The sequence below is a fragment of the Alligator sinensis genome, unplaced genomic scaffold, assembly GCF_000455745.1.
Source record: "Alligator sinensis unplaced genomic scaffold, ASM45574v1 scaffold173_1, whole genome shotgun sequence".
NCBI classification, from domain to species: Eukaryota; Metazoa; Chordata; order Crocodylia; family Alligatoridae; genus Alligator; species Alligator sinensis.
In genome coordinates this window covers 1,518,646-1,527,437 of record NW_005842207.1, presented here as the reverse complement: position 1 = coordinate 1,527,437, position 8,792 = coordinate 1,518,646, and the positions used below count along the sequence as shown (strand labels likewise).

The following is an 8,792-nucleotide window of genomic DNA, read 5'->3' as shown; positions in this document are numbered from 1 at the left end:
TCAGTACTGCAGAGAAGAACCTGGGGATTACAATAGACCATATGCTGAATATGGTCAGCTCTGTGCTCTTGTTGCCAAAAAAAAAAAAAAAAAAAAAAAAATGGTCTACAGCACAATAGGTTGTACTACCAAGGAGTGTCACTTGCAAATCAAAGGAAGTAATTCTTCCTCCCTGTTCAGCATTGGTGAAGTCTCACTGGGAGCACTGTGTCTAGTTTCAGGGCTCACACTCCAAGAGGAATGTGGACAGATTGGAAAGAGTCCAGTGCAGAGCAACAAAAATAATTAGATGGTTGGATGATGCCTGGGAAGCAAGACTTATAAGGAAAGACTGATAGAACTAGGGTTGCTTAGTCCGGAGAAGAGAAGACTGAGGATGGATTTGATAACAGTCTTCAAATACCTGAAGGAATATTGAGAGGATGGAGGGCTTTTCCCTGTGACTGTAGGGGACAGGACTAGGAGCAATGGCCTCAAACTTCAGCAGAGGAAATTTAGGTTGGAGATTGGGAATAACTTTCTGACTATGAGGGTGGAACAGGCTACCTAAAGAAGTTGTGAAATCTCCATCCTTGAAAATTTTCAAGACCAGGTTGGACAGATGAGTTGGTTTAGTTAGGAGCAACCTGCCTTGAGCAGGGAGCTGGACTAGATGACCTTGTGAGGTCCTTTCCAGTGCTAATTTCCTCTGTTCTCATGATCCTATAATTATCTGAACTCCTGGGTGACAGCTAATATCTTTAGATAGCTGGGAATTTTCATGAGCTTGAATTGGTAGAAAGATAAAATAGATCACAGACATACTTTTAGAAAAGGAGGTTTGGATAGTAGTTTGGCAAATTCAATAATTAGTGCCATACTTTGCCATTAATTAATTTTATGACAATATAATTGTGATTATATGTAAGTGTATTGTATTATATTATAAGCTAATTTAAAAGATTCTATGTATATAGACCTGCCACATTTGGGGTGGCTGCCCTCTGATTTATGGTCTGTGCATGGTGCTATTTGCCACTTCTGTGGCAGAGTGTGGGGGGCCCCCCTCACGCCTTTGGCCGAGGGGCCCCAGAAGTCCCACCATTTGCCAATCTCTGGGGAGGGGTGGGACTTCTGGGGCTGCTTGGGAGAGCCCGCTGCACTCTGCCATGAAAATCTCCTCCCACCCCCGTGCTTCAGGACACCAGGGCTTCCCATTATTTTCTGTTTGCAGCTCCCCCTATTTTTCTCCCTTGCTTGCTGACTGTTTCCACACTTTTTTTGTGGGACTGGGCTTTTTTGCAGGGGACCTACTGATTTCGCAGTTTCTGCAAAAATCACAAAATTGCAATTTCAATAGGTCACTACTTATGCAGGCTGCATCTACTCCAGAGCTAGTAAATGCTGGTCTAAGCTAATGAGCAAATTTGCCATCCAGGGAACATAGAATGAAGTTCCCAACAACCATTCAGTTCAATGCTTTTCTCTCAGTCCCGACTTTATTTTCAAACACAATTTCCAAAACAGGAAACAATAACTCATGCCAGTGGATAGCAACTACCTGAGGTGCCCTTAAGCTTCTGTCACTTGGGAAGGGAGAGGATACACCTTTCCTTTTTCATAGTTTTTCTTAGGTACTAGTGTGAGACCCACAAGAAGTTGCACTTTCTTGCTATCCCTGTCCCAGAGTCAGGAAACTTTATCTCTTGTTACCAGTCAGTCATACACCTACTCCCAGCCATGTGTTCTTTCACTGCTTCCTGCACAAAAGTCCCAAGCATTACAACAAGTATATTTTGTATAAATGTAGCACCATGCACAGTTGCTTGCCTTGGTGCAGTCTGACTTGGTGTTGCCTCTGCAATATTAATTCTGTCCCCTTTGTACATATCCTGTGTACTGAATGAAATAGTTGTCCTAGGGGAGTAAAATGTGATTGCTGTGTTGGAGGTTGGGTTACACTGGGTGCGTCCACACGTGTCCCCGACTGCACAGTTGTTACTACACAGTCATTTAGTACTTGTGCAAGTACTTAGCAAGTACTAAATGACTGTACAGTAACTGCCATTACTACGCAGTCTTGGCAGTGCATGGGTTGTTTCTGACTCTACTGCACGCTACTGTCAGCATCACATTTAATGCTCACCAACACTGTGTTGCTGTAGCAATGAGCAACTCATGTAGACGCACCTAATATGTATGCACAAATTTTGCTGTCCTCCTTTAAGTTTACTTGCTTCACTTGCTCTGTCAGTTCTCAAGTGTCTGCTACTTCTGCTTTAGTAGTGGCATGGGCTTGGCCTTAGAATGTATATGCTGTGTTATTATTTTGACTGGTTGCCGCAGTTTTGTTAAGGAGCCTAAGAAATAGATTTATATCTTAGCAGCACCTTAATGGAGTTTCATGGGACAAAGAAAAACAGCTATCTAGTTAGAAGGCTTTCCTTCTGCCAAAGGCTTTCTGGAGGTCTTTAAACTTCTCAAAACAAGATTTAGGAGTATAAAGAATATATTATGTGGAAAGCACCAAGCAACTTAAAGCTAAGAGTTCGCTACCAACTCCACTTACAATGCAGTACAGGGAGTAATATTTTTAATGTTAACATTATGCAAAAATCCTAAATGTAGGATATCCAGGTTGCATAATTTAGAAAGTAAACAAATAGCATTTGCTGATCCTTCAGACAGCCTTCTTCAGTTATTGTGGATCAGAACAGGAGGAACAGGTTGAGCCATAAACTCTAGCATTGTTTCAACCGGGGCAGCCTTTCTTTTCCACCAAAATTAAAAGGCAACAATTTGGCAAATAATGACTCAAAAGTCAAAGCAATTGCATATCCAGAAGATGTATTTTTGAATACTTCAGGAAACGTGCCAAGAAATCATTTGAATTAGTTAAAGTGTATTAATTGAGCCAGGATCAAGAAGAAACATTCACTTAAGAAATAAGTGTAAAGGTTACAAAATTGGAAAGAAAAGTATAGTGTGCAATGGAAATGGCAGATTTTTGGGGGGTTCTGATAAAGTTTGTGAAAATCATCACAGTTACCCTATGGTACTCTATTCAGAAGTCACAGTTACCCTATGGAACTCTAATTGTTTAATGGCAATTCCAGTAACTTTGTATAATTTTAACAGGAAACTTTTGTGAAGTGGGTGGTGGTGAGCTTTGCCAGACTGCTTGGTCCTTTTGAGAAGGCGACAGGAGGCTTTGCTCCCTTACTTCTGTCTTCCTGGGAACTGGAGCACTGGAGCAGCTGATACTCCCCACACTTACCCCAGATCACTCGGTCTTTGGAAAGCACAAGGGGCAAGGGACGGGGCAGTTGCAGGCTGAGCATCTATACTGCTCCCTCTTTTGTAATCGTGTCTGTTAGAAATGAATGCCTGTTTGTGGGGTATAAATACATGATTATTACAATATTTCACTCTTGCATTGCTTTATTCCTACCATGGGCCTTTTCATGTATTAATGATCGGCTACTACTCATTTTCACTATAAAGCCAATTTACAAATCATGAAACTGTTATGATTTCCTTGATGGCGCTGTTTGTAGAATATAATGTTTGTAAAATGTTATTCAAGCTACAGGTACTATTTAGTTATTTATTTTCTAATCACAGTTCCTGAATGATATGACCAGATTCACTTTTAAAGTGACTGCTTGTTTCACTGAAAATTGTCTCAAGTTTCTGTGGGTTATGACTATTCTGATTTTATAATACTTCTGTGGTCAGTTGTGCCAGTCTCTGCAAAATGTACTTGAAAACTTCTCTTTAGAATTCATGCCAGTTGCAAAAAATGTAAATAAGGTTTGGGAAATGGAGTCCATTTGATAAAACTTTAAATATCAATTGAATAATAATTTTTTACCCTAAAACACAGAATCAATTGTTTTATTCTATAAATCAGCTATCACATGGCAGGGAAGTCCTCATTCTAATTTATTCTTATATCCCTTATTCTAATTTAATTGTTTATAATTTCAGAAAATTATAATTGATGAAAGCAAAATGAAATGTAGAATTAAATCAGAGAGGGTTTTTTTAAACTTAATCTTATATTTAGGTTTTATATGCATATTTGTATTGGTTTCTCTCTTTCACACAGAGCACGAGTTGACCATTTTTCCAAAGCCACAAAATGCTAGCGAATGGAATGGGAGTGACTTCTGGACCCACCCCTTTCTCATTTTTAACATATTGTTAACTGGGCAAACAAACAGATTTGCAATGCCATCATGGGCACCATGAAAAACACTTGAAATGTGTAATAAAAATGCTTTATATTATTAAATTTCTCCTCCAGTGATTAAAACCATATCATAATGGCAGACATCTGTTGGACAACTTATGTGGTTACTTATTGTCTTGGTATGTGAGAAAATCCTGGAGGCTGTATGTTGCAGCCCTTCTAGCCCCTGGTGCACTGAGGATGCACAGGAAATTAAGCATATGCTCAGTGGTGGAGCTATAATAACATGGAGGTTTGGTAAAATCTGTTGAAATCAAACAGTACCTTTACATATTCTAGGCCTTGTGGAGACAAAATGAAGGGAACTGGCTGAGACCTGTCTTTCTGCTTGATTTGATTTTTTGATTTGATTGACTGAGAATTGGGTTCGACAGGTGGCTTGATGAACAAGAGTAGATGACAAGCATTACATCAAAATCTAGATATCATTTCAGCCACTGTCCTTATTTGCCTCATTCATTGAGAATCTTCTTGAAAGAAAAATTATTTTTTGTCTGTAGAAAACTGCCTATAAAAACCATTAATAGGAGTTCTTTTCACTAATTCTCATTAAAAAATTAAATGATCTTTCCCTTTAGAATGTAGTTTTCATTCCTGGCTTTTTAAATGAAATACTCCTCTTGTTAGTGTGAAGGACTGCATTCCTGTAAACACTACTGGCAATTAAAAAAAAAAAAAAGAATTGCTTTAAAATCAAAATAGTAGAATAATACCCTGGGCTGTTAATATACACCAAAGCTTTTTTTGTAGACAATTAAGAGTAAAAGTTTGCTTATTTTTACTTCAGGTTTAATTTCAGAAGTTTTGTGAGTATACATTTAACGGTCACTATTAAAAAGTCACCAAGGAAATATTTATTCATATAATATACTGTAAATATGAAGAGCTTTAGACTGCTAGAGCTATGGTAACAGCTTAGCAAGATACATTTGTATGGATAACAAGTGTATCCAGAGTTATAATAGTAAGGATTTAAACCTTTGTGTCAGGACATGAGTCAAACTCCAGCTAATGAGGGTTAGGAAAGAATTTTCCCTGAGGGTAGGTTATTTCATAGCTGCTTATTCCTGTGCTATGTGCCACTAAATCTGAAAGTTGGTGTTGGTCATTGCTTGAAATTGGTAGCGAAGTAGATGGATCATAGATGGCTCCAGAATGGCAGTTCCCGCATTACAGTAGCACCCACAGAGTGGTGCTAAAAATACTGCCATTTCCTTTTTCTTTGCTCTGATTAAACTTGGGTCAAGGTGAACAAGAGCTCCACAAAAAACATAGGCTGCCCTATGCAAACCTCTCCAGGGTTGCTGCATGTTACCATCCCTTCATCCTTGCCTCTTTGAGACATTATCCCTTGCTAAGCTCTGGTGATCATAGTCATGTATGTCACCAGACTTCCATAAATCTTTATGGCTCCTTTGTGCTATGCTGGACCTGCATCTGAGTTTTGCCTAGCAAAGCAAAGGTCTTGGACTTAGTCCTACAGTGCTCATGTATGCTGTTCCCAGAATATTCTGAAGCACAGGTGAGGGTATCAGAATGGTCTGTGGGTTACTGGCATGTTCGTTCATTGCACAAAGAAAGCAGGATTAAGGTAGCATTATGTAGGTGGAATATACACATTTCTGTATTTCCTACTTTCCTGTGATCGCAGGATGGCTTAATGCTCCTCAAGGACAATGAATCTATCCAAGTGAGATGGAAAAAGCACTTTGAGGCACTCTTGAACCATGAGTCGACTGTGGTGGTTACCATCACTGAGTCCATCCCTCAGGAACCTGTAAGGGGATCCCTTGTCAACCCTCCTGTCCTAAAAGTATGGCATGCCATCAAGGAAACCAAGAACAACAAGGCTACTGGACCAGATGGGATATCTGCTGAAATACGGCTGGCAGCGAAGAACTGGTACTAAGTCTTCATGAATTTATTCTCTGAATTTGGAAGAATGAACAGATCCCTGGGGACCTGAGGAATGCCAGCACTATGACTATCTTCAAGAAAGGAGATAAGTCTGTGTGTGGGAACTATTGAGGTATCACCCTCCTTTCCACAGCAGGGAAAATCCTCACCTGCATCCTCCTGAACCATCTTCTACCTCTTGCTGGGGGAGTCCTGCCAGAATCTCAGTGTGGTTTCAGACCATTCCACGGGGCAACTGCCATGATCTTTGTTGCCTGCCAGGTCCAAGAAAAGTGTCGGGAACAACACCAGGACCTGTATATAGCCTTCATTGACCTTACTAAGGCCTTTGATTCCATCAAGCATGAAGCTTTGTGGAAAGTACTGGCCAGAGTTGGATGCCTTGAAAAGTACACCAAGGTTCTGAGGCTTTTCCACGGCCAGATGACTGAGGCTGTGCCATGTAGTTGATCATCAGGGATCCTGGCTTTCCCTAATAAAAAATAGCAAATTCTCTGATAAAACCCCGCAAAGTCATGATTAAAATGAAAGGTGCCTGATAGCTCCTGCCTGCCCTGCTGGTGTCCCTCGCCCCCCACCCACAGCCCCTGTCCCCTCCATCCCTGCAGAAGGAGGATCCCAGCTGTCAGGGCTATGGGGCCAGGGACCATGGTCTGCAGCCCCCTGCCCCAGCAGGAGGTGGCAGCTGTTGCAGTAGAGCAGAGCCTGGCTCCTCCCACACATTGCCTACTTGCTGCAGGCTGTGGGGGGAGCTCCCCATGATGCATGCTGTCTCAGGGGGCAGGGGGGACCCATGCTGCCCTGATCTGTGTACGGGCCAGGGGTGGGTGTACACTGGGCTCGGGCTCCTGCCCTGCTGCCCTCTTTTGGGGCCTCCACAGCCCAGTGGGTGCGACCCAGTACAGCAGGGCACAGTGGGGCCACACAGGAAGGTTGCTTGCACCTACGAGCTTTGTGCTACCCTGGTGACGTGTCCCCTGTGTGCATGGCAGCAGTAGCATGGGCAGGGGATGCATTGCCAGGGCAGCACAGAGTTCGTAGCAGCAAGAAGTGTTCCTGCGTGGCCCCACTGTGCCCTGCAGCACTAGGTCAGAGCCGCCAGACTGCGGAGGCCCTGGTAGAGGGCAGCAGGGTGGGAGCCTGAGACCACAGGGGGAAGTGTGTATCCATCCCCACCCCGCACACAGATCTGGGGGGGCATGGGTCTTCCCTTCCCCCTTGGAAGTGCACAAAGTGGTGGGGAGCTAGCCTCACCCTTCCACCCCCTGGATGAGCTGCCCGCAGCCCAGTTCCACTCCCTGCCAGGGTCCTGCAGCTGCACATTGTGGACCCGGGCCCCAAGCCCCATGCACCGCCCGACTGGGCAGCGGCAGCAGCCCCACCCCCCGCCCCCTCCACCCTCCCAGCCCCATCCAGCTCCCCCCCTCCCTATGACGGCCTCTATTTCTCCTCCTCCTCACACTTATCCGCAGGAGCTGCTCTCCAGGCTGCCTGGAGGCCATGTGTATATACATGCACATGGCACCCCCTGACTGATCTTCCTTCTCCCACTCCCTCCCAGCCCCTTGCAGGCTGGAACTCTGCCAGCCTGCAGAGAGCTCTTTGCAAAACTGCAAAATCCATGGGTTTCTCCGCTAAAATGAGAAATCCATGTTTTCCTCCAGTAAGGGCAGAAATCTGCATTTTACTACGTTTTTCCGTGGGAAATGGAAAACCCGTATCCCTATTGATCAGAGACAGATCCATTTGTCATCTGAACTAGGGTCAAGCAGGGATGTGTCATCACCCCAGCTCTGTTCTCCATTTTTATTTGACAGTCATCCTGGTTCAAATTAAGGATGGCTTTCCTTCTGGAATTGACTTTTGAATACCAAATGGATGGAAGGCATGGGATATTCTTGCTCCAAGACCAAAGTACTAAAAGCAATTGTCCTTGACCTTCAATATGCCAATTACTGCACCATCCTTGCTTACACTGAGGAAAACCTCCAGGCCATGCTGGATCTTTTTGGAGAAGCCTATCTAACTTTGGGTCTCTCTCTCAACATTGAGAAGACTGCCATGACCCTGCCCCACCAAATTACCATCAAGGAAAAGACCCTGGAGGTAGTTGAGAACTTCTCTTACCTTGGTAGTCACCGCTTTCAGAGAGTAAGCATTGAAGAGATCCAGCACAAGATCCAGTGCGCAAGTGCCTACTTTGGGAAATTGTTTCAGCATGTGTCTACTCATCACTTTCTCAGAAAAACACCAAGATCCAGGTCTACGCTGTAGTCATAATACTGACTCTCCTCTACTAGTGTGAAACGTATTAGTGACCTATTGTTATCATCTCAAGAACCTCTTGAAGTATCACCAACAATGCTTTCCAAAAATCCTGGGCATTAAATGGGAAGATTGTTTCACAAACACCAGTGTCCTTGCTGAAGCCAGTGTTACCAGTATTGAGTTAGTTTTTATTTAGTGCATGTGGTTTCAGCTATCTTAAGGTGATGTCATCACCAGTGTGAAGAGCTTGAAGGCCACCAAGTAGCATAGTAAATGGACACAAGTCTACAATGTGGGACATGGCTTGAGCTTTTCCCCAAGGGCATTTGTTGTCATTGTGAAGGCGCCATTGGTATAAGTTTGAGATACAGTG

The 8,792-nt window shown here is 43.3% G+C and overlaps 1 long non-coding RNA gene across 1 annotated transcript in view; it reads left to right on the top strand.

Annotated features, from left to right (window-relative positions):
• LOC102368705 overlaps positions 1–4,211 on the top strand; it is an 8,243-nt gene extending 4,032 nt beyond the window's left edge. The window contains exon 3 of the long non-coding RNA XR_001358258.1: positions 4,091–4,211. This is a non-coding gene — a long non-coding RNA (uncharacterized LOC102368705). The remainder of the gene's footprint in view (positions 1–4,090) is intronic.
• Positions 4,212–8,792: the final 4,581 nt, after the last annotated feature.